Here is a 24,218-nt window from a genome sequence, read left to right as displayed (position 1 = left end):
GCAGCATTAACAATAGCCAAATTATGGAAGCAGCAAAAGTGTCCATCAACAGATGAATGGATAAAGAAGAGGGAATTCGCCATTTGCAGCAAGATGGATGGATGTTGAGAGTGTAATGGTAAGTGAAATAAGTCAGAGGAAGACAAATACTATATGATTTCACTCGTGTGTGGAATTTAAAGAAACAAAACAAATAAACAAAGGAAAAAAGAGAGGGCAAACCAAGAAACAGATCGTTATCTGTAGAGAACAAACTGATGGTTACCAGAGGGAAGTGGAGGGGGGTGTTGTGAAATAGGTGAAGGGGACTAAGGAGTGCACTTACCATGATGAGCACTGAGTAATGTATAGAATTGTTGAACCACTGTGTTGTACACCTGAAACTAATTAACACTGTATGTTAATGTACTGGAATTAAATTTGAAAAACTTAATAAAAATCTTTTCTACTCTGGCTTCATATATGACTATATTTTCTTTGGTTCTTTCCTTAAAGAATTATTTTGTTCTCTCTCTTTCTTTCGTTGTTTATTTCTCTTCTATTAGCACTTTAAATGACTAACCTTTAACTTTTCACCAACATAGAATAAAATTTCTCCCAAATGTATCATTCCTGATCCATGTTTTCTCCTGAGTTTCATCTATATTTCCAACTGTTTATTACCCATTTCCTCTTCAATAATATCTTTTAGCAATGTCCATTTTTACATTCCTAAGATGGAGTTTATTATCTATCTCCTGCAATCTGCTTTTCTTCCTGGATTTACTACCTCAGCTAAAGTTTATCAAAGCCAAATCCAGGAGAATCAATTAAACTTGGAGTCAGAAGTCCTGGAATCAAATCCTGGATCAGGATCAGATTAGTTTTCTGATTTTTTTAGTTTCTTCACCTGAGCCTTCATTTTCTCACATGCAAAATAGTAATAATAATACTTCACAGAACTTAAAAACAAATAAATGGAGATTAAAAATGAAAGCATCTTGCAAATATCTAACATATAATCATCACTCAATAAATATTAGTTTTTTTTTCTTTTCTGCATTGCCTTCTTCCTGCTGAAGGAAGAGACTACCACACAATAACTAAAACAGATAAAATCATTAGATGGAGATTTATTAGAGATCTAATTTTTTGTTTTTAAGAACTAGATAAACTATCATAGTACGGATGTACTACCATTTTGTTCAGCCATTCCTTTGTTAGACAGTCATGCTGTCTCTAGGGAGATAAGAATCTGAATTGTAATAAGCACTCCTAAGGTGTTATGTGTATTGAAGTTTGAGAACTGCTTGTGCATGGGCTACAATTCATATTCTTCAGCAGGAGAAACCCTAATGAAGTAGCTTGGCAACTTTGTATTTTGACATTCTCCATGAACTTTGTGTTGTACTCATACTGGGATGCTCACCACTCAAACATGTACAGAAAATCCTCTTCTATTGTCTCCTTAAATTTTCGTCCTTTATGCTGAAATATTGATTCACCTTGTAAACTCCTGTTAATCCTTGAAGGCTACCTTTTAAAGGGAATTATTTATAACCTCATAGATGTTCCTAGGTCTTTTAATATACTTTTATTTATTTTTTTGTGTGATTATTTTATTTTATTTTATTATTTTTTTTATATATATGAAATTTATTGACAAATTGGTTTCCATACAACACCCAGTGCTCATCCCAAAAGGTGCCCTCCTCAATACCCATCACCCACCCTCCCCTCCCTCCCACCCCCCATCAACCCTCAGTTTGTTCTCAGTTTTTAACAGTCTCTTATGCTTTGGCTCTCTCCCACTCTAACCTCTTTTTTTTTTGTTCCTTCCCCTCCCCCATGGGTTCCTGTTAAGTTTCTCAGGATCCACATAAGAGTGAAACCATATGGTATCTGTCTTTCTCTGTATGGCTTATTTCACTTAGCATTACACAACCAAAGATGTAAAGGATCTGTATGCTGAAAACTATAGAAAGCTTATGAAGGTAATTGAAGAAGATTTAAAGAAATGGAAAGACATTCCCTGCTCATGGATTGGAAAAATAAATATTGTCAAAATGTCAATACTACCCAAAGCTATCTACACATTCAATGCAATCCCAATCAAAATTGCACCAGCATTCTTCTCGAAACTAGAGCAAGCAATCCTAAAATTCATATGGAACCACAAAAGGCCCCGAATAGCCAAAGGAATTTTGAAGAAGAAGACCAAAGCAGGAGGCATCACAATCCCAGACTTTAGCCTCTACTACAAAGCTGTCATCATCAAGACAGCATGGTATTGGCACAAAAACAGACACACAGACCAATGGAATAGAATAGAAACCCCAGAAGTAGACCCACAAACGTATGGCCAACTTATCTTTGACAAAGCAGGAAAGAACATCCAATGGAAAAAAGACAGCCTCTTTAACAAATGGTGCTGGGAGAACTGGACAGCAACATGCAGAAGGTTGAAACTAGACCACTTTCTCACACCATTTTAATATACTTTTAATTGCAATGGGTAGAATTAACTGCCTCCTTTTCCCTCTGGCAGACTGAGTTTTCTTGAGAGTAAGTGTCAAGTCTTGTCCATATGATCAAGGTCCGATGTACCTTGCACATTGCCAATCATATATAATGCATGTAGGCTGCCTTTGATGATATATATTTATATATCCTAGAAGAATCATAGAACATCAGAGGAAGGAGATTTTGCTTGACCCCACTTACTTATAGATGAAACTAAAGCCCAGTGGTATTCATGATGAACTAACTATACTGTTGTCCTAGATTTCTTTGGAAATAAAAATTAACTTAAACATGGACACTTTTTAACAGAAACTTTGTGTTCTAGATTGTTCATTCGATTAAACATTTTAAGATTGTTCCCTTTTAAGATAAGTTCCCTTTTAACCCATGTTTATTTGAAATGTCCTATACAGAGCTTAGAGTAATGCCTGTTTCCATAATTTTGTTTTATTATTTTTCTTAGTCACAAAAGTAACACCTGCTAATTTTAAATAGATGAACAATCCAACATGTACAAAGTAAAAAACAAAAATTCACATACACATGCACTTCCTGACTCCCACCTTCATCAAATCCTCTTTTTTTTCCGTGTTGTATCCAGTTTTATAGACTGATATGTATTTCTCTAACTTTTATCTATGTTCATATAAATGTACATAAGAATAGTTTTTTTAAAACATGTAGCTATGTTTGTTTGTTTTTGATGGAATCATGTTATACAAACTGAAGTATACTTTTCTCACTTCATAGTATATTATTTTTCTAGTCAGTAGATGGAAATCTAACTTGTTCTTTTTAAGGGCTAGATAAAATGTGATAGTATGGATGTACTCCCATCTAGTCTACCATTTTTTCATTGTTAAATAGTCATGCTATCTCCAGTTCCCCCACCCCCCACTATCCATGTGCTTAAATTAACATTCTTGTCTATGTACTATTGGTTATATTTATATTGAACAGATTGCCAAGAGTTAAATAGCTTGGTTGCAGGATATTGTATTTAGTTTTAATAACCAAATTATGTGACAGCATGTTAAACATCTTTTTTTGTTTATTGACCATTTGAATTTTCTCCTTTATGAATTACATGCTGATACGCTTTGTGCATTCACCCACTGATTTATTCTTTTTTATAAACAATAATTTTAGGCACTCTTTAATATTAACCTTGACTCTTAGATATGTAACTAATATTTATCTTTATTTCTTATTTATCTTCTGTCTTTTATTTATAATATCTTTACAAACATTTAATATTTTTGTGTTTAGTTATTTCTATCTTATCCCTTATGGATTTCTATATTTCTTATTTTTATTCCAAAATGTTTCCCAATCCCAATTTGTATACTATCTTTTAGTTTTTCTTCTAAAAATTTAATTTTTTATATTTAAATATAAAATATTAAAATTAGCTTAATTTTGCCTTCTTCCAGATGGGTAGTCAGTTCAGTCAACAGAATTCATTATGTCAACTATTCTTTTCCCACTAAATTGGATGTGACTTATGCCATGTATTATGTTGTCATATGTTTGGGGCAAGCAGTTTGGGGAAGGAGAGGAATTCCCTCACTATCCATCATTAAGGAAATAGATATGACAGATGTAGCAGTTACATAGCAGGGAGGTTGAGGTAGGAGATGAGGTGGCAGGGAAATTGGCTAACACTGTAATTCCTTTAGTATTAATTTGCTGAGTCATATTTTCTCTTTCTCCCTAAATTATACCATTTTAGTAGCACTTTATTATGAAACAGGAAATGATTGCAAATAGTTTGTACCACAAAAGATTTATAGATATGGCAAAGTTTTTTAAGTTGTTAAAAAAATATTTCCAAGTTTTCTTTAACAAAAAGAGAAATGTTAGCAATTTGTTGATATTTTTGGAAATTATAAGTGACTACCAGAAGACTACTGGGAGATTTAAAAAAATAAATATATTTAATCTGTCTTTTTAAGGTGATTTTTATTTTATTTTTTAAAGGTCAATTTGCTTTTTAATATACAGTTCAACTATATGTTTAAAAATATTTTTTAATATAATTTATTGTCAAATTGGTTTCCATACAACACCCAGTGCTCATTCCAAGTGCCCTCCTCAATGCCCATCATCCACTTTCCCCTCTCCACCACCCCCCATCAACCCTCAGTTTGTTCTCTGTATTTGAATGTCTTATGGTTTGCCTTTCTCTCTCTCTTTCTGACTTTTTTTCCCCCTTCCCCTCCCCCATGGTCTTCTGTTAAGTTTATCAAGATCCACATATGAGTGAAAACATATGGTATCTGTCTTTCTTTGACTGACTTATTTCAATTAGCATATAGTGATAAGAATATACCTTTTTTTCAAAGATTCACACTAATGAGACATCATTTCAGTATTGTTCTGTTGTTATATTTTGTTGCTGAAAATGTCTATTTTTACTCTCCATCTCGTAGACTTAAGTCTTTATTTAGCACAGGGAAATTTCTTCTGTTATTTCTTTGTTACCTCCTCATTTTCTTTCTATCTTCTTTGGAATTGTGAGTTTTCATATGCTTCGGTCTCTGGATCTGTCCTCTCTGAGTCTTTTACCTTTCCTTCATGTTATTCATTTCTTTGTGCTGTATGAGATGTGTATTCTCTGTGTTTCTGCTGTGCATATGAGATGTGTATTCTACCTGATTAGTTATCATTTTTTAAAAAATTAGCTATTGACATTTTAAGTTAAAAAATCACATTAATGGGGACAGAGAAAATCATAAATTCTAGGATTGTCATGTAGATTAAATAAGATAGTATATAAAAATCATTTAGCATATAGTAGACAGGTTATATGTGATAGCTCTTGGTGATATGTGGCAGTTTTTAGTATTATGCTTTGCACAGAGCAACCCTTCTTTGTATTGTAAAGGAATATTATCATTTCCTTTATCTTTACAAACATAGGACAGTTTCCAGCTCATCGTTATGCTAACTTTATACAGTCTAAATTAATAAACAAAAAAATAAATAATGTTTTTTTTAACTGAGATTGCTTCTGCCATTAGACAAAGTTGTATGTAAACCTGGAAAAATATTAAACCAAAATAAACTTCCTTCCTATTCTATTTTCTCTTTCTCTTGAATCTCAAACTGTTTCTATTTTAATACAAGTTAATTTAACAACATGAATAACTAATTGGAAAAAGCCTGAGTTTTGGAAACAAGCTGAGGACAACTAGATACAAGACAGAAAAATGTGCCATAGATCATGCTAATTATCAGAAAACTATGGCATTGGACAATGGTACCATGTCTTTATTTCATGGTATATGAAGCAACTGAATGTTATTGGGATAGTTTACTATTGCTGTCAAATGTAAACATTGCCCTAACTCCCAGATATTTTTTTCTTTATGAAATACTATATGAGAGGGACTACTTCAAGATAACAAAATAGTCCATTTTTCCTAGTTGTAAGCATTTACTTAGTGATAGGGAAACATAAATATTTCTGAATCATACAAAATCAAGCAGAAAATATAAATTTAACTCTGCAATACTTTTCATAGAATAGGAAGCTGGAAACATGGGCTCTTTATTTTTGGGAGCCTGTTTTATTGACTGTGGATGGATCAGAACATTTATCTATTGATTCAATCATCTATGTTAATTAATGAAACAGAAATTTTTACATTTTAATGTCTTTTGATTCTGAGAATCTTCTATTTTTGTGGCCTTTGAATGAAACCTGTAAGTGTGCCATTTTTCTAGTATCTTAAGATATGGATTCTTTATTATTTTATCTTTTCAGTGTGAGATGTTATTTGTATATTTCTATAAACTGAAAGAATTTCTTATTCCAGTGATCAATGGGATCTGCTCCACTTCCATCAGAGAACTCATATTTTGATTGAGGAGAGAGTCAAACAAGTAATTCAAAAGGGATGAGTATAAGGAAAGAGACATGGATAGATTCTATAGTAGCAGAGAGGAAGGAATGATCAGTTTTTCCATGGACAGTGAAGGGGTATCTGGGAGGTTTCATTGAGAAGATAATAGTTAAATTAAAGCTTGGAAGATAGATGAGCATTCCCCTGGTGGACGAAAGACAGAAAGTCATTACAAATAGGAGGATGACTATGTCCAAAAGCAAGAAGACAGAAAAACACATGGTATGTTTTATGAAATTCAAGTGGCTTAGTGTTTGTTTTTTTTTTTTTTTTTGAGTATAAGGTTTAGGGTAGGAATTTGTTAGAAATGAGTTTGGATTAATATAATAAAGCAGATTATGTGGATGGTATGAGTTCTAAGGGATTTTCATTGTAGGATATACCTTTCAGGTAATCTATTTGTAATGTAGATACAGTTCAAATACTAAAACAACCCACCTGGGTTCACTAAAATAGGAACTTTATAAAAGCTATATAATATGACATGCATGCCATCGTTTGTTACTTATTTCCCATGAGTATTTTGGGAACTATTTATGAACACATAAATAAGGTCAAAAGAACTCGGATATAGACAATGAAATTACATTTAAATTACATGTAAAACTAAAATTGTTAAGTATAAAAATGAATAATTACAAATACTAATAAAATATTGAGATTGAAGTAAACTTTAATTTTAAAATATTGATTTGGTGGGATTTGGGTAGAGGAGGAGGCGAGCTAGCTCTGAGCTGAGGCGGCAGCGGGGTGTGTAAGGAGTCTGTGGCTAGGGACCGGCACAGAGGCTGGTACAGAGAAACCATGGCCCTGCAGGACTTGGGCACCTTCTGCCTGTTGCTGCCGTACCTCCACGGGGCCTTGATTGCTAGGCAAGTTTTCTATAAGATCTTGTGGGTGCCTCAAAGTGCATCTGTAAAAGACATTAAAAAGGCCCACAGGAAACTGGCCCTGCAGCTTCATCCTGACTGGAACCCTGATGATCCTGGAGCTCAGGAGAAATTCCAGGATCTAGGTTCCACTTATTAGGTTCTGTCAGACAATGAGAAACGGAAACAATATGATAGTTAATAGTGAAAAGGGGTTAAAAGATGGCATTAGGGCTCCCATGGAGACATTTTTTCTATACTTCTTTGGAGATTGTGATTTCATGTTTGGAGGAACCCCTTATCAGCAAGACAAATTTTCTAAGAGGAAGTGATATTATTGTAGATCTAGAAGTTCCTTTGGATGAAGTATATGCAGGAAATTTTGTGGAAGTAGTTAGAAACAAACCTGTGGCAAGGCAGTTTCCTGGCAAACAAAAACGCAACTGCCAGCAAAAATGTGGACTACACAGCTGGGCCCAGGGTGCTTCCAAATGACCCAAAGGTGGTCTGTAATGAATGCCCTAATGTCAGACTAGTGAATGAAGAACCAACACTGGAGGTAGAAATAGAACCTGTGGTGAGAGATGGCATGGAGTATCCTTTTATTGGGGAAGGTGACCCTCACGTGGATGGAGAGCCAGGAGACCTGCGGTTCAGAATCAAAGTTGTCAAGCACCCAGTATTTGAAAGGAAAGGAGATTTATATACAAATGTGACAATCACACTAGTTGAGTCTCTGGTGGGCTTTGATATGGATATTACTCACTTGGATGGCCACAGTGTATATATTTTCCAGGATAAGATCACCAGACTAGGAACCAAGGTATGGAAGAAAGGAGAGGGCCTCCCCAACTTTGACAACAACAACATCAAGAATTCTTTGATAATCACTTTCCATGTAGATTTTCCAAAAGAACAGTTAACAGAGGAAGCAAGAGAAGGTATCAAACAGCTACTGAAACAAGGATCACTGCAGAAGGCATACAATGGACTACAAGGATATTAAGAGTGAATAAAATTGGACTTTGTTTAACATAAATGAATCCATGAAATTTATTATCAACAGGGTGTGTGTGTGTGTGTGTGTGTGTGTGTGTGTGTGTGTGTGTTTTGTTCTTATTTTCAATATGCAAGCTTGGCTTAAATTTTTCTCCTAATGATCATCATGAAATGAATAAGTGGGTTTAAGAATTTGTTCATTTGTGTTCAGAAACGAATGACCAGCAAAAAGTTTAATAATACCTCTCCCTTTGGAGATTTAATGGATTTAATGGATTTAATCCCCTTGGAGATTTGGAGATTTAATGTCTGGTGCTGCCACCTGAGACTCAAGAATTAAAGCTGCAAGAGAACTCCAGGAGCAAAAACAAACAAACAAACAAACAAACAAACCCCCACAATATAAAGGGTTAATTGTTAGCTATTTCATTCAAATGCCATTTCATTCAAAATGCCAACAGAAGTGTGTTTTTAAATACATTTTGTTGCTAATTTTTTTTTTTTTTTTGCAATTCCAACACAAAGTAACTGAAATAAGAACACAGTCTAGGGGTGCCTGGGTGGCTCAGTTGGTTAACCTTTGGACTTCGGCTCAGGTCATGATCTCACAGTTTGTGAGTTCAAGCCCGGTGTGGGGCTCTCTGTTGTCAGCACAGAGCCTGCTATAGATCCTCTCTTCTCTTCTCTCTAGGCCCTTCCCCAATATGTGCTCTGTCTCTGTCTCTCTCTCTCAAAAATAAATAAACATTAAAAAAACTGTCTAATGTTTCATCTATTTATCGTTAATGGAACAATTCAAGTGGAAAATCAAAAGTTGGCTGCATAGTAATTTGGTCCAAATAAGACAACTCTATAAATATTTAGAAAATTGAAAGTATTTTTATCTTTTCTTAGAGGTAAAGTTCTTTAAGAGTTCAGATAAATGAAGGCTTATTTCTAGTTGGAAAGGGTAGCATTTTAGAGTTGGGATTATGAATGGTGGGCATGCATTAGTAAGTTTGAAGACTTACAATAAATGAAATATATTCAGGAAAAATAGAATGAAATACTATTTACCAACGAACCAGAAATTTGTACCTAGTACCTCAAGAAAAAAGAAATTGTTGGCTTCCATAACTGAAGAGTCATGTATGACTGTATCCGAGGGTTCAATGTCATCACTAATCTCTGTCTTACTCACTGTTGGCTCCATTTTAAGGCAAGTCCCTCCCTACCTCAGTACAGGCCAGCATTCTCAGACATACATGCCATTCTCTTAGTAGTCTCTGCAAGAAGAAGCCTTCTCTTTCACTATTATCCCAACATACTCTCCATAATTAGCTATGTTTGCTTTAACTGAGATTCCAAGCTCTTTTCTGACCTAATCAACATGGCTGGTGGTTAATTCCTGGGCTTGGGTCATGAAATTCCTTAAAGTGCAGAAACAGGGATAACCTGAAAATTATATGATCTTAGGGTTGGGAAGCAGTTCCTCAAATGAAAATCTAGTAGATCCTGGGCTGGGAAATATAGTAGTTATCTGTTGTTATCAACTTATATTTTACTGTTTTTATTTTGAACTTGGTACAAATGGAGTATCTGTGAATTTTTATTTTATCAAAATTAACTAGAACAGAGAGCACTAAGATATGTTCTTGCTTGAGGTAATCTTACATTTCAAGTGTTATAGGTTCACAGTAGACTTACATGATTGTAATCTTCCTTTTCTGATACAAGTGACTGCGGACTCACTCTTGAACTTATGTTCCTCATGAACTGATAGTCTGTAATATAAAAGGGCTACAGTACAAGAGGAAATTGGGATCAGAGAGGAGAAAACATGGTATAATGGGAAGGTAATTTTATCACAAAATTTAAAACGTTAAATATTTACATACAACCTACCTTGATTCAAACAAATATTTTCTAGGTCCTGTATTTCCCTGCTGTTAAGGGGCTCAAAAAATAGTGCAAAAAATTAATAGATTAAAGGATTGTTACAGTGTAGTAAATATATTATTAGAGGGTACTATGGGAACCAAGAAAAGGAACATTTTTCTAGGGTGTAAAATGGGATGCAAATGTGTTTTGGAAGAAAGTGTGGTCTCTAAGGATTATTGAAACATAATTTCAGTGTTGTCCAATAATTTAAATATGAAATTTCTTAACAGTTAAAACGAGTAATAGAGAAAAAATGTAATTTAGGTTTCATTTCCTATAAATTGCTTTAGTTGGAACATATTCCACTGACCTCTCTTTCATAATTTTCAGCTTATTAATTTTAGACTATTTTGTCCTCTACATTAACAGTGAAGGATAGAATTTTAGAATGTAGGAATAATAACAAAACTAGAAAATAAGTTTTAAAAGGATACTGTGAATAAGGCATTTCTTTTGCAATTCTCTGAGTACTCAGCAAAGCTCTGATTTTACTCAATGAGTAATTAGAAAAACACTTCTCTACACAACTGTCTTTATCAGATGGCAGAAAATCTCAATGGAAATGGGAAGGGAAATATCAATGTATGGGTTCCTGCTTCTTTCCAGATGTCAGATTCTCTATTCCCTGGACTCTTACATAGGATAATTTAGTTCTTGTCTCAGCTTTACCAGTTAATCAGTCCATGGGTAGTCTTAGGTACTTTTTTAAAATTTCCTTAGCCAAAAAATGGGAATAATAGTCACATTTCTTACTTTAGTAAACAGACATGACTGCTTTCTTTTTCTTCCCTTCCCTTCTTCCCTCTCTCTGCTTCTTCCTTCTATTCCATCTTTTTTTTTACCCTGAAAACATTTCATTAGAGCCCACTAAATACCTGGCATTGTGATTAGTGCTGGGGTGCAAAGATTAAAATGGCATTGTTCTTTTCCTCAAGAGATCAAGGGCAGTTAGGGAAACCAAATAATGAACAAGTAATGTCAATATAGTATGATCTGTGTTCTAGAAGAGGAAGGAGTCATACCTCAGGCCACTAATAGTATTTTAATAATTGAGAAAAGAAAAATATATGTCTGCATCACATACACAGAATTCCTTGTAAAATCAAACCTCAAGTAGAGTAAATAGCAGTTACTTTAGCATATTAAATTACTCAATGAGTCATGAGTAATGAGTTCAATTACTCAGTGAGCTATATCATAGTACACATTCACTGGGCCTTTGGAAGTGGTGTAAGAGAACTTTTTTCACATTGATATTAGTGCTGCACTCTCTCTAACTGTTCCATAGCAGTGACCATGAGTTACTAATATTTCAGAGCTCTGGTGGGGATTAAAATGTGTATGAAAGTGCTAGTCTTGTGTTCATAGCATTTTAAAAATTTCGTTTACTTATATGTTCAACAAATACTTATTGTAGACATACTGTATGTAGTGCAGTGGCTAAGCATTGAGAAAACAATGCAAATACACACACACACACACGCATGCACACATAGGGGAATATTATTTAGCTTTAAAAAAGAAGGAAACATTATCATTTGCAACATTATGCTAGTGAAATAAGTCAGATACGGAGAGACAAGTTCTGCATGATCTCACTTGTATGTGGACTCTAAAGTAGTCAGACTCACAGAAGAAGTAAATAGAAGGGTGGTTACTAGGGGCAGGGTAGAGAGGAAAATGGGAAAGTGTTGATCAAAGTGTACAAAGTTTCAGTTACACAGGAAGAATAAGTTCTGGAGATCTAGTGTATGGTAAGGTGACTATAGTTAACAATTCTGTGTTGTACACTTGAAATTTGCTAAGAGGGTACATCTTTTAAAGTGTTCTCACCAGAGAAAAAGGAGAGAGAAAGGAAATGGTAATTATGAGGTGATGGATATGTTAATTAGCTTGATTGCAGTGATCATTTTACAATGTTTACACATACATATCAAAATATAACTTGTACACTTTTAATATATACAGTTCCTGTTTGTCAATTATACCTCAATAAATCTGAAAAAAATACAATTCCATTAAGAGATTAGTAAAAAAAAATAATAGTGGGATTATTCCAAGATTAGAAATAGAAAGAAAAGAACAGGTTTGCATGGGAGGAAGAGATGATGAATTTAATATTGCGTATGTTGAATTTGAAACAGTACTAAGTGTCTGGCATTCAAAAGTGCAATCTGGTTTATCAGTTTTGGAGTCCTTAGGCACATAGGTAGACACCCTCAACGATTTCTTGTTTTTTAAAAAATGTCTTTTGCTCTGAAATGACATGAATCATAAAGGACATCTCTAAAATCTAATAAATAAATTATATCAGTTTATACTTAGAAAAAAAAGATGGTTTATGTGTGTGTTAGCAAACACTTGACCATATAATACTTGTATATGAAAGTAAGCTAATCCATTTCTTCTTTTCTAATATCACACAGTGTTGCTGAATATAAGAGGTTACTGGAAAGATAGAAGGATAGAATATGAATCAAGAAACAATCCATTTATATGTGGAAAGAGAACTAAAGGCTCTCAGAACTGTGGGATCATTATTATCTGTTTGGTTTCTTTATATCATAACAGAGCTATTATTATTTACCAGTCTTCCTGGGTACCAGAAAATATACCTTTATTCTAGTAAAAGGTCAAGTGTTTTATTCACTGTGTGCACTCTTCCTCACACCCAGACTTTAAGTAGTAGTTGTTTCAAATTCATGTCATAAAAAAAATAGATAAAAGATGTCCAAGATAGTCTTTTTTACTCCCTTTCCAAACAAATCAGGTAATCACCCGTATTTGAATGAAAAATTAAAATAAAACCAAGTAAATATATTTTATGGAATAGAAAGTCTCTCATTGTCTAGGAAGATCAATACCAGGATTTTGTTTGCTGATGAAAAGAAATGCTACAGAGAATAATAATAAGAATCACAATTTCCCATTTGCATATATTTTTTCCTAAAGTGTTTCACAGTTTAATTCTCATAACAACTTGTGAAGTAGGTAGGGAAGATACTATTATTCCCATTTTACAGATACTCAACTTCCTTAGGATTTAGCTATTATTCAAAATTAGTGAGTTGGAAACTGGGGTCTAGAGTCCACAAGAAGTACTGTGGAAGTTTTGGAGGTAACACAAATTATGAAGTTTAAAGATACAGTACATTAAAAATACACAAAATTGGTACATTTCCCTAGCAGTAAAGTGAAGGGTTTAACCAAATATGTCTAAGGCCTTGTTTATGTAAACATCCTATCAATTATTCCATGAACAAATGTTGTGTCCACTATATACACTTCCTATTGCCCAGAGTTTAGTGGATCATTTCCGGCCATGATGTATGTTGTTTCAGTATTCATTCCAGAGACAAGGATTGCTAACCTCTCAATAATTTCATAATTCTCCATATTATTGTATCTTGAGAATAAATAATTGCTTTGTATAGGAATGAATATTATTGTCATTAATTTATGTTTTATATGACAGCTACTTTCAAGCATTATTTGAGATGACTAAATAACCATAGCCTGCATTAACTGAAATCTTATTCTGTACCAGGATATATGGGCTCTACATGCATTTTATAAATTAATACTCCAATAGTGCTGCAATATAGGTAATAAAAGTATTCATATTATCCTTATTTTACAGATTAGAAAGTATAGACATAAAGGAATCGAATGATACAGTGAAAAAGGCTAGGGATTAAATTCCTGTCTAGGTCTGGTTAACTCCAAAGGCTACCTGCTATGGAGTGTCTCTAACATAAAACATACATGTAATGTGGAGGGAAAAAAAAACAGAATAAAAGCTTTTAGAGAGAGAATATAGATGGCAATAGCTTAGTTGGTATAAGTATCTACCATATCCAGCTCCAAATTTCCTGACAAAGCAAAAAATACAAAAGTGTTTGTGTTGGGAATGATCAATATAACAAATAGAAACATAATTCAGTTTTTTCTTGATAGTAACTTTTAGAACTGTTTTTGTTGTACCTCTATACAATAGGTATATTAAATAAGACAGTGTTCTACATCTTTTATAAAAGATTTTGCAAGGACATAGAAATCTTCTTTGAATGGATGAGTACTTGCTTGAGATTTGCTGTACTCTTAACTTGGTGGTTTGCTATTTTTTGATCAAATATTAGAATCTTTTAAATCAGTATTTCTTCAGATATTTTTCTGCCCTATTTTTAGCCCTCTTGCTTTATGGAACTCTGGTTTTATATATTTTAGACACCTTGATAATGTCTCACATTTCACTGAGGCTTTTTTTTCTCCTTTGTGTCCTGTTTGGATGTTTTTACTAACTATGTTCAAGTTCAGTGATTTTTTTCTGTTGTCTCCAGTCTGTCATTAATATTTTCAATAAATTTTTTATTTTATATTTTGTATTTTTCAGTTCTAGAATTTTTATTTCATTCTTTTAAGCAGTTTTCCAGTCTGTCCTGAAATTCCCCAGTTGTTTTCCCACTATAGTAATTTTTTTTCATTTATATGTGTTAACATAATTCTTCATAGTTGTTTTAAAGTCCTTCTCTGCTAATTACAATTTCTGGGATTTTTTTTATTTCATTTTTTTTTTGAAATTTACATCCAAATTAGTTAGCATATAGTGCAACAATGATTTCAGGAGTAGATTCCTTAATGCCCCTTACCCATTTAGCCCATCCCCCTCCCATAACCCACCCCCCCCAGTAACCCTCAGTTTGTTATCCATATTTATGACTCTCTTCTATTTTATCCCCCTCCCTGTTTTCATATTATTTTTGTTTCCCTCCCCTTATGTTCATTTGTTTTGTCTCTTAAAGTCCTCCTATGAGTGAAGTCATATGATTTTTGTCTTTCTCTGACTAATTTCACTTAGCATAATACCCTCCAGTTCCATCCACGTAGTTGCAAATGGCAAGATTTCATTCCTTTTGATTGCTGAGTAATACTTCATTGTATATATATATATATATACCACCTCTTCTTTATCCATTCATCCATCAGTGGACATTTGGGCTCTTTCCATACTTTGGCTATTGTTGATAGTGCTGCTGTAAACATGGGGGTGCATGTGTCCCTTCGAAAAAACACACCTGTATCCCGTGGACAAATGACTAGTAGTGCAATTGCTGGGTTGTAGGGTAGTTCTGTTTTTAGTTTTTTGAGGAACCTCCATACTGTTTTGCAGAGTGGCTGCACCAGCTTGCATTGCCACCAACAATGCAAAAGAGATCCTCTTTCTCCGCATCTGTTGTTGCCTGAGGTGTTAATGTTAGCCATTCTGACAGGTGTCAGGTTAGGTATCTCATGGTGGTTTTGATTTGTATTTCCCTGATGATGAGTGATGTTGAGCATTTTTTCATGTGTCGGTTGGCCATCTGGATGTCTTCCTTGGAGAAGTGTCTATTCATGTCTTTTGCCCATTTCTTCACTGGATTATTTGTTTTTTGGGTGTTGAGTTTGATAAGTTCTTTATAGATTTTGGAAATTAACCCTTTATCTGATATATCATTTGCAAATATCTTCTCCCAATCTGTCGGTTGCCTTTTAGTTTTCCTGATTGTTTCCTTCACTGCGCAGAAGTTTTTATTTTCATGAGGTCCCAATAGTTCATTTTTGCTTTTGTTTCCCTTGCCTCCAGAGACGTGTTGAGTAAGAAGTTGCTGCAGGCTAGATCAAAGAGGTATTTGCCTGCTTTCTCCTCGAGGATTTTGATGGCTTCCTGTCTTACATTTAGGTCTTTCATTCATTTTGAGTTTATTTTTGTGTATGGTGTAAGAAAGTGTTCCAGGTTCATTCTTCTGCATGTCGCTGTCCAGTTTTCCCAGCACCATTTGCTGAAGAGACTGTCTTTATTCCATTGAATATTCTTTCCTGCTTTGTCACAGATTAGTTGACCATACTTTTGTGGGTCCATTTCTGGGTTCTCTGTTCTGTTCCATTGATCTGAGTGTCTGTTCTTGTGCCAGTACCATACTGTTTTGATTGCAGCTTTGTAGTATAGCTTGAAGTCTGGGATTGTGATGCCTCCTGCTTTGGTTTTCTTTTTCAAGATTGCTTTGGCTATTCAGGGTCTTTTATGGTTCCATACAAATTTTAGGATTTTTTGTTCTAGCTCTGTGAAGAATGCTGGTGTTACTTTGATAGGGATTGCATTGAATATGTAGATTGCTTTGGGTAGTGTCAACATTTTAACAATATTTGTTCTTCCTATCCAGGAGCATGGAATCTTTTTCCATTTTTTTGGTGTCTTCTTCAATTTCTTTCATATGTTTTCTATAGTTTCCATTATATAGATTTTTCACCTCTTTGGTTAGATTTATTCCTAGGTATTTTATGGTTTTTGGTGCAACTGTAAATGGGATCAATTCCTTGATTTTTCCTTCTGTCGCTTCATTGTTGGTGTATAGGAATGCAACCGATTTCTGTGCGTTGATTTTATATCCTGCAACTTTGCTGAATTCATGAATCAATTCTAGTAGTTTTTTGATGGAATCTTTTGGGTTTTCCATATAGAGTATCATGTCATCTGTGAAGAGTGAAAGTTTGACCTCCTCCTGGCTGATTTGGATGCCTTTTATTTCTTTGTGTTGTCTGATTGCAGAGGCTACGACTTCCAATACTATGTTGAATAACCACGGTGAGAGTGGACATCCCTATCTTGTTCCTGACCTTAGGGGGAAAGTTCTCAGTTTTTCTCCATTGAGGATGATATTAGTGTTGGGTCGTTTATATATGGCTTTCATGATCTCAAGGTATGCTCCTTCTATCCCTACTTTCTTGAGGGTTTTTATCAAAAAAGGAAGCTGTATTTTGTCAAATGCTTTCTCTGCTTCTATTGAGAGGATCATATGGTTCTTGTCCTTTTTTTTATTGATGTGATGAATCACATTAATTGTTTTGCAGATATTGAACCATCCCTGCATCCCAGGTATAAATCCCGCTTGGGCATGATGAATAAATTTTTAATATATTGTGGGATCCGGTTGGCTAATATCTTGTTGAGGATTTTTGCATCCATGTTCATCAGGGAAATTGTTCTATAGGTCTCCTTTTTAGTGGAGTCTCTGTCTGGTTTTGGAATCAAGGTAATGCTGGCTTCATAGAAAGAGTTTGGAAGTTTTCCTTCCATTTCTATTTTTTGGAACAGCTTCAAGAGAATAGGTGTTAACTGTTCCTTAAATGTTTGGTAGAACTCCCCTGGAAAGCCATCTGGCCCTGGACTCTTGTTTTTTGGCAGATTTTTGATTACTAATTCAATTTCCTTACTGGTTATGGGTCTGTTCAAATTTTCTATTTCTTCCTGTTTCAGTTTTGGTAGTGTATATGTTTCTAGGAATTTGTCCATTTCTTCCAGATTGCCCATTTTATTGGCATATAATTGCTCATAATATTCTCTCATTATTGTTTTTATTTCTGCTGTGTTGGTTGTGATCTCTCCTCTTTCATTCTTGATTTTATTTATTTGGGTCCTTTCCTTTTTGATCAAACTGGCTAGTGGTTTATCAATTTTGTTAATTCTTTCAAAGAACCAGCTTCTGGTTTCATTGATCTGTTCTACTTTTTTGTTTGTTTGTTTTTTTTTTTTTTTTTGGTTTTGATAGCATTGATTTCTGCTCTAATCTTTCTTTATTATTTCCTGTCTTCTGTTGTTTTTGGGTTTTATTTGCTGTTCTTTTTCCAGCTCCTTAAGGCATAAGGTTAGGTTGTATATCTGAGATCTTTCTTCCTTCTTAGGAAGGCCTGGATTGCTATATACTTTCCTCTTATGACTGCCTTAGCTGCGTCCCAGAGGTTTTGGGTTGTGGTGTTATCATTTTCATTGACTTCCATATACTTTTTAATTTCCTCTTTAACTGCTTGGTTAGCCCATTCATTCCTTAGTAGGATGTTCTTCAGTCTCCAAGTATTTGTTACCTTTCAAAATTTTTTCTTGTGGTTGATTTTGAGTTTCATAGTGTTGTGGTCTGAAAATATGCATGGTATGATCTCGATCTTTTTGTACTTAGTTAGGGATTTGTGTCCAGGATATGGTCTATTCTGGAGAATGTTCCATGTGCACTGGGAAGAATGTATATTCTTCTGTTTTAGGATGAAATGTTCTGAAAATATCTGTTAAGTCCATCTGGTCCAGTGTGTCATTCAAAGCCATTGTTTCCTTGTTGATTTTTTTATTAGATGATCTGTCCATTGCTTGAGTGGGGTGTTGAAGTCTCCTACTATTATGGTATTACTATCGATGAGTTTCTTTATGTTTGTGATTAATTGATTTATATATTTGGGTGCTTCTACATTTGATGCATAAATGTTTACAATTGTTAGGTACAACTTCTGGGATTTCTGTGAGTCTTTTTATTGACTGATTTTTCTTTGGTCTGTGTGTCACTTTTAAAAAGTTTATTTGCAAAATTAAAAAAATAATACAAATTTATTTGCATGTTTAGATATTTTTTTTTTTAATTTTTTTTTTCAACGTTTATTTTATTTTTGGGACAGAGAGAGACAGAGCATGAACGGGGGAGGGGCAGAGAGAGAGGGAGACACAGAGTCGGAAACAGGCTCCAGGCTCTGAGCCATCAGCCCAGAGCCCGACGCGGGGCTCGAACTCACGGACCGCGAGATCGTGACCTGGCTGAAGTCGGACGCTTAACCGACTGCGCCACCCAGGCGCCCCTGCATGTTTAGATATTTTTTATTGTATACTGTATATTACAGGTAATATGCTATGAAGATGATGAATTTTAATATATTCCTCTGAAGAGTCCTGGGGTTTGTTCTAACAACAGTTAACTTGAATGAATAAGGTTTGGCTTTATGCTTTCTTCATGGGGTCTGTTTCGGTTTTGCCATTAGTCTTAGGGCAAATATTTTAATTCTAAAGCTTAATTTGTATTCCTAGAATGTGGCCATTCTGGGATATTAATGGAAAACTCAAGGTTTTGGAACTCACATTCCAAACTCTGTCTCCCCTGTGGTAGGCAGAAACTGAAATATCTACTCTGATACCACTGTACTACCAAACCTAGTGCAGAATGTCCAAGTGAGTATTCTGTACTTATCTTGTACAGACCATGTGCTGAGGAAATTTCTCCTTTATTTTCCAAAGTGTTACCTGAGATGGGATCACTTGAGTTGCTCCATAAAAGTGTTTTTCTTAGCTATGCTTCTGAAAGGTGGAGGTAGAAAATACAGAGCCAACTTTTTCATTTGTCCTGTCTTTGGGTATCCTTCAGATTTACCCAATGTCCAACTGTGATGATCTCCATATTTTCCATTCATATTTCACCTTGTCTACAAATTTCCTCCAGGGTCCTGGTAAACTTTTGGTGAAGGTGAAGTCAGGTTATGCCCCAGAAACTCTGTTTAGTTTATTTTCTCCTAGGAGCCTTATTCTTACTGCTGCATTATTGACTTTTCCTACAGAATCAGATTTATTCTTGTGATTAATTTGTTCAAAGTGGAATAAAATATGTTTAAGGATACATACATGGGTGACCAAATGATAAAGAAATATAAAAGAATTATTAACATGGAAGACAGTGGTAATCTGTATAGGTAAAGGAGAAGATTATGATTAAGGAGGGGCTCACAGGATTCCTGAGGTACTGGTAAAAGTTTTTTTTATTAATCTGGATATATGGTTAATCACTGTGTTATGATTCTTTAAACTGTACTTATTTGTTTTATACACAATTTGTATACACAATTGTGTATTTCCCAATTTTTAAAGGGAAAACAACTTAGTACAACTGAAAAAAGGACAAAAGAAAGGAAAGGAAAGAATGAGATGTTAGAAAATGACTTCTAGTTATACATTTATATTGTACATAGGAAAACTAATATGCTATTTTCAGAAAGTACCTTGCTCAACAAGCAGTTATTGATGATGAAATTCCAATAAGCAATTAATTAAAATAATGTCCTTCCCTGTGGAAATAAAAAGTAAACATTTAAAGTGTGATATACCAGGGATCATATTATACCTCTGAGAGATTTTACTAGTGTGATTTGGGGCAGATTATTTAATCTCTCCAAAGTTCATTTTCCTCAACTATAAAATGAGGATAAAAGTAACTGCCTCACAGAACTGTTGTAAGGAATAATGAGTTAGCATATATAAAGTACTTCCTAACACAGTAGGTTCTCAATAAATATGTCCACCAATCCTCCCACCCTCAAATTTATCCCCATAGGTATTGAGCAACTAGGGATAAGAGTCAAATCCATAGCCAAATTAAATTCTTTGTATTAATTATGAGAAGCTTCTTCAATTCAGCTTTCTTGGAAATTTGTTTTTTATTTTAGATTCAATAATTACTCGTGATGTCCCATTGTTATTACATACCCAATTATTTCATCCTTCAATATCCTTAAAATTAGTGCCTCAGAGGGGTGCCTGGGTGGCTCAGTTGGCTAAGTGTCTAACTCTTGATTTCGGCTCATGTCATGATCTCATTATTCACGGGTTTGAGGCCTGCATCAGGCTCTGCACTGACGGCATGGAGCCTGCTTGGAGTTCTTTCTCTCCCTCTCTCTCTCTCTCTGTCTCTCTCTCTGCCCTTCCCCTACTCTCTCTCGAACTCTTTCAATATAAATAAATGAACATTTAAAAAAATCAAAACCTCAGATACTTTAATTGTTATTAAAGCACATGAAAATAGAGGATAGAAAAATAAAACAGAGGATAGGATCCGTGTGTAAGGAAGAAACAGATTGGATGCGAACAATTGAACTATGAAAAAGGGACTCACAGCAAGTTTACACAAAGTCCTCCCTGTTTTAGTGGTTCACATGATAGAATTTCCTTGTATTAATCAGCAGCTTCCCAAGAATATAGCCCTGTGAAGAAGCACGTAGCCTCAAGAGCTATTGCTGTACCTAGAATGAATCTTTGATGACACAGAAAACATTTTCCACAGGTTAGCAAAGGCCATTTAAAGATACATGGAAAAATCTCTTTGGATTTTTTTCTAAGGCTAAATTTATGCAAAAACATTTTATTTTTATTTTTTTAACGTTTATTTATTTATTTTGAGAGAGCATGCATACTCTTTTTCTCTTGATGAATCTGGCTAAAGCTTATCAATTTTGTTTATGTTTCCAAAGAACCAGCTCTTGGTTTCATTGATCTTTTCCCTTCCTTCCTTCCTTCCTTCCTTCTTTCCTTCCTTCCTTCCTTCCTTCCTTCCTTCCTTCCTTCCTTCTTGTTAGTTCATTCATTCATTTGTTTCATTTATTTCTGCTCTGGTCTTTATTAACTCCTGCCTTATACAAACTTTGGACACCATTTGTTCTTATTTTTCTAGTTCCTTTATGTGTAAGGTTATATTGTTTATTTGGGATTTTTCTGGTTTCTTGAGGTAGGCCTGTATCACTATAAAATTCCATCTTAAAACTGCTTTTGCTGTGTCCAAAGATTGAGCCATTGTGTTTCCATTTTCATTTGTGTCAAGGTATTTAAAACAATTTTTTAAAATATCTTCATTGACCCATTGATTGTGTGGTAGTATGTTGTTTAGCTTCCACATGTTTGTGTTTTTTCCTGTTTCCCCCCGCCCTTCTAATTGTTTTCTAGTTTGATATCATTGTGGTCAGAAAAGGTACTTGATATGATTTGAATCTTGTTAAATTTATTGAGACTTGTTTTATGTCTTAACATATGATCTGTCCTGGAGAATGTTGTATATGCACTTGAAAGAATGTATATTCTGCTGTTTTTGGATGGGATGTTCTATATACATCTGTTAAGTCCATCTGGTTTAATGTGTCATTCAAAGCCACTGTTTCCTTATTGATTTTCTGTCTTTTTTTTTTTAATTTTTTTTTTAAGTTTATTCATTTTTCAGAGAGAGAGAGACAGAGTATGAGCAGGGGAGGGGTAGAGAGAGAGGGAGACACAGAATCCGAAGTAGGCTCCAGGCTCTGAGCTGTCAGCACAGAGCCTGACGCGGGATCGAACTCACAAACTGTGAGATCATGACCTGAGCTGAAGTCGGACGCTCAACCGACTGCGCCACCCAGGCTCCCCAATCTGTCTTTATGATCTATCCATGGATGTACATGCGATGTTAAAGTCCCCTACTATTACTGTATTACTATCACTTTCCCTTTATATATGATAATATTTATATATTTAGGTGATCCTATGTTAGGTACATAGATATTTTGAATTGTTATATTCTCTTGTTGGATTGTTCCCTTTATCTCTGACTCTGAACTGTACTATTGATTATGCTTATATAATGCAGCTCTAGGGACTCACCCAGTTGCTGTCCTCACCTTGCCTCCAAACACAAAGCTGCCTTAGCATATCAAAGCCAGATTTTTCTAGACTGGTAATAGAAGAACATCCCCATGGAGGCAGGAATAGCTGTATCTTACAGCCATAATTTCTTCTCCCCAGATTGAATTTTTTCTTCTATATTTTTCACCAGTAGTGCTGTCCTCACCTCTGGTCTCAGGAATTTGTTTCTCTAAAATATGGATCAAAGTATGACTATAGAAACTTTCCTTCATTTTTCAGTAACATGAATCTAGAAATTCTTATCAAATATTTGTTAATTGTTGACTGTTCTCCTGGCACTGTTCTGAGCCTAGGGGAACGTAGTAGTCAACAAAGCAGACAAACATACCTATTCACATGGAGCTTGCATTCTTGTGTAGATCAGAAAGTAACATTTAAAAGTAGATTTACCAAACACATGGGAAAATACAAGGGAAAGATAAAGAGCTGGTAACATGTAATTTAATAACCTTGCTCATAAACCTGTCCTCTTCTCTGTCCTTAGCCAATGACCTATGCTAGAGGGTTCTTAACAAGTCTTTGTCTCAAACTGTCATCAGATGTTTCTTTTCTAACACGTAGGAGTGTCTTTAATCTTGACTGACTCTTGCAAGTCAAAATGGGAAGTGTGGGACCTAGAAATACATCTTACAAAAATCAGCGTCTTGTCTCAGAACTAGTCTCATTGCCTTTCAAAGGGTAGTAGAGACTGATCAACTACTCACAGTTTATGTCATCTTTTTCCATCATCTAAGAGCAACAACATTAAGTAAGCAATGATATTCAGTAAACACAAAATGAGTGCTGGGGCTATGTACATACTGCAGTTATGTAGTGGGAAGAATGGAAGTATTTAATCACATAGCCACATGCACACACATATACATAGAAGCATGACATTTTAATTTAGTTGCTAAGTTTATCCTTTGTTTTATTGGTAAGTACACAATTCTGTAAAAATATTCTTCTTCCTCTCACAGAACATGACTCAAAAATTTATGTATTCTGGGATATTTTAGGATTTGTTATTTAAGATAGCATGCATACATGCTATATACACACATACTTGTAATAAGTAATTTGACTAGCTTAGCTGGGTTCAGAACCTGCTGGTATCAATAACATCCTCCTTCCACTTTCTTTGGGTTAGCTATATTTTTTGACCATGCAAAGAGTTTTACCATGAGTTTATTTGCCTTGAATGTATATGCTCTTTTGCTGTCAGGACTCCCAAAGAATAAAATGTAGATATTTATTATTTCTTATCCTATCTTTAGCTAGAGCATAATTTGACAGATGCCTTATATATATTTTAGAGAGTTATTTAAGAGGGATTGTTTCTTTGTGTGATACAGAACATTTTTAAGTTTATTTATTTTTATTTTTAGTAATCTCTACACCCACTGTGGGGCTCGAACTCACAACCCTGAGATCAAGAGTCTCAGGCTCCTCTGATTTAGCCAGCCAGGTGCCCTAAGAACATTTTAAAGGTTTATTCTCTAGAAAACACTTCAATTTTAAATCTGTGGCAAATTGTCAGGTTCTGCTCCGTTTATTTTTCAATGCTGTTAGGATACTGTCATGCTGTGCACTTTTCAGAGGTACATTGCATTTGGGGATGATTGAAAGCTCCAGGTATCAGTGATTCTATCAAATCTGGTTACATTTCTGCCTTTGGGAATGATTGAAATCTCTAGGTATCAGGGATTCTATCAAATCTGGTTGCATTCCTGCCTTCTTAAAACATACTAGGAG

At 34.6% G+C, this 24,218-nt stretch overlaps 1 pseudogene; it reads left to right on the top strand.

The window, feature by feature from the left end:
* The first annotated feature begins 7,214 nt into the window (after positions 1 to 7,214).
* LOC124527334 (dnaJ homolog subfamily B member 11-like) lies at positions 7,215 to 8,305 on the top strand (annotated as a pseudogene).
* The last annotated feature ends 15,913 nt before the right edge of the window (positions 8,306 to 24,218 follow it).

The sequence above is a fragment of the Lynx rufus genome, unplaced genomic scaffold (assembly GCF_022079265.1).
Source record: "Lynx rufus isolate CCGP_SWC_20201006 ecotype Redwood Valley unplaced genomic scaffold, mLynRuf1.p SCAF_5, whole genome shotgun sequence".
Classification (NCBI taxonomy): domain Eukaryota; kingdom Metazoa; phylum Chordata; class Mammalia; order Carnivora; family Felidae; genus Lynx; species Lynx rufus.
Note: the sequence above shows the minus strand (reverse complement) of the source record. Positions and strands in the feature narration are given on the sequence as shown.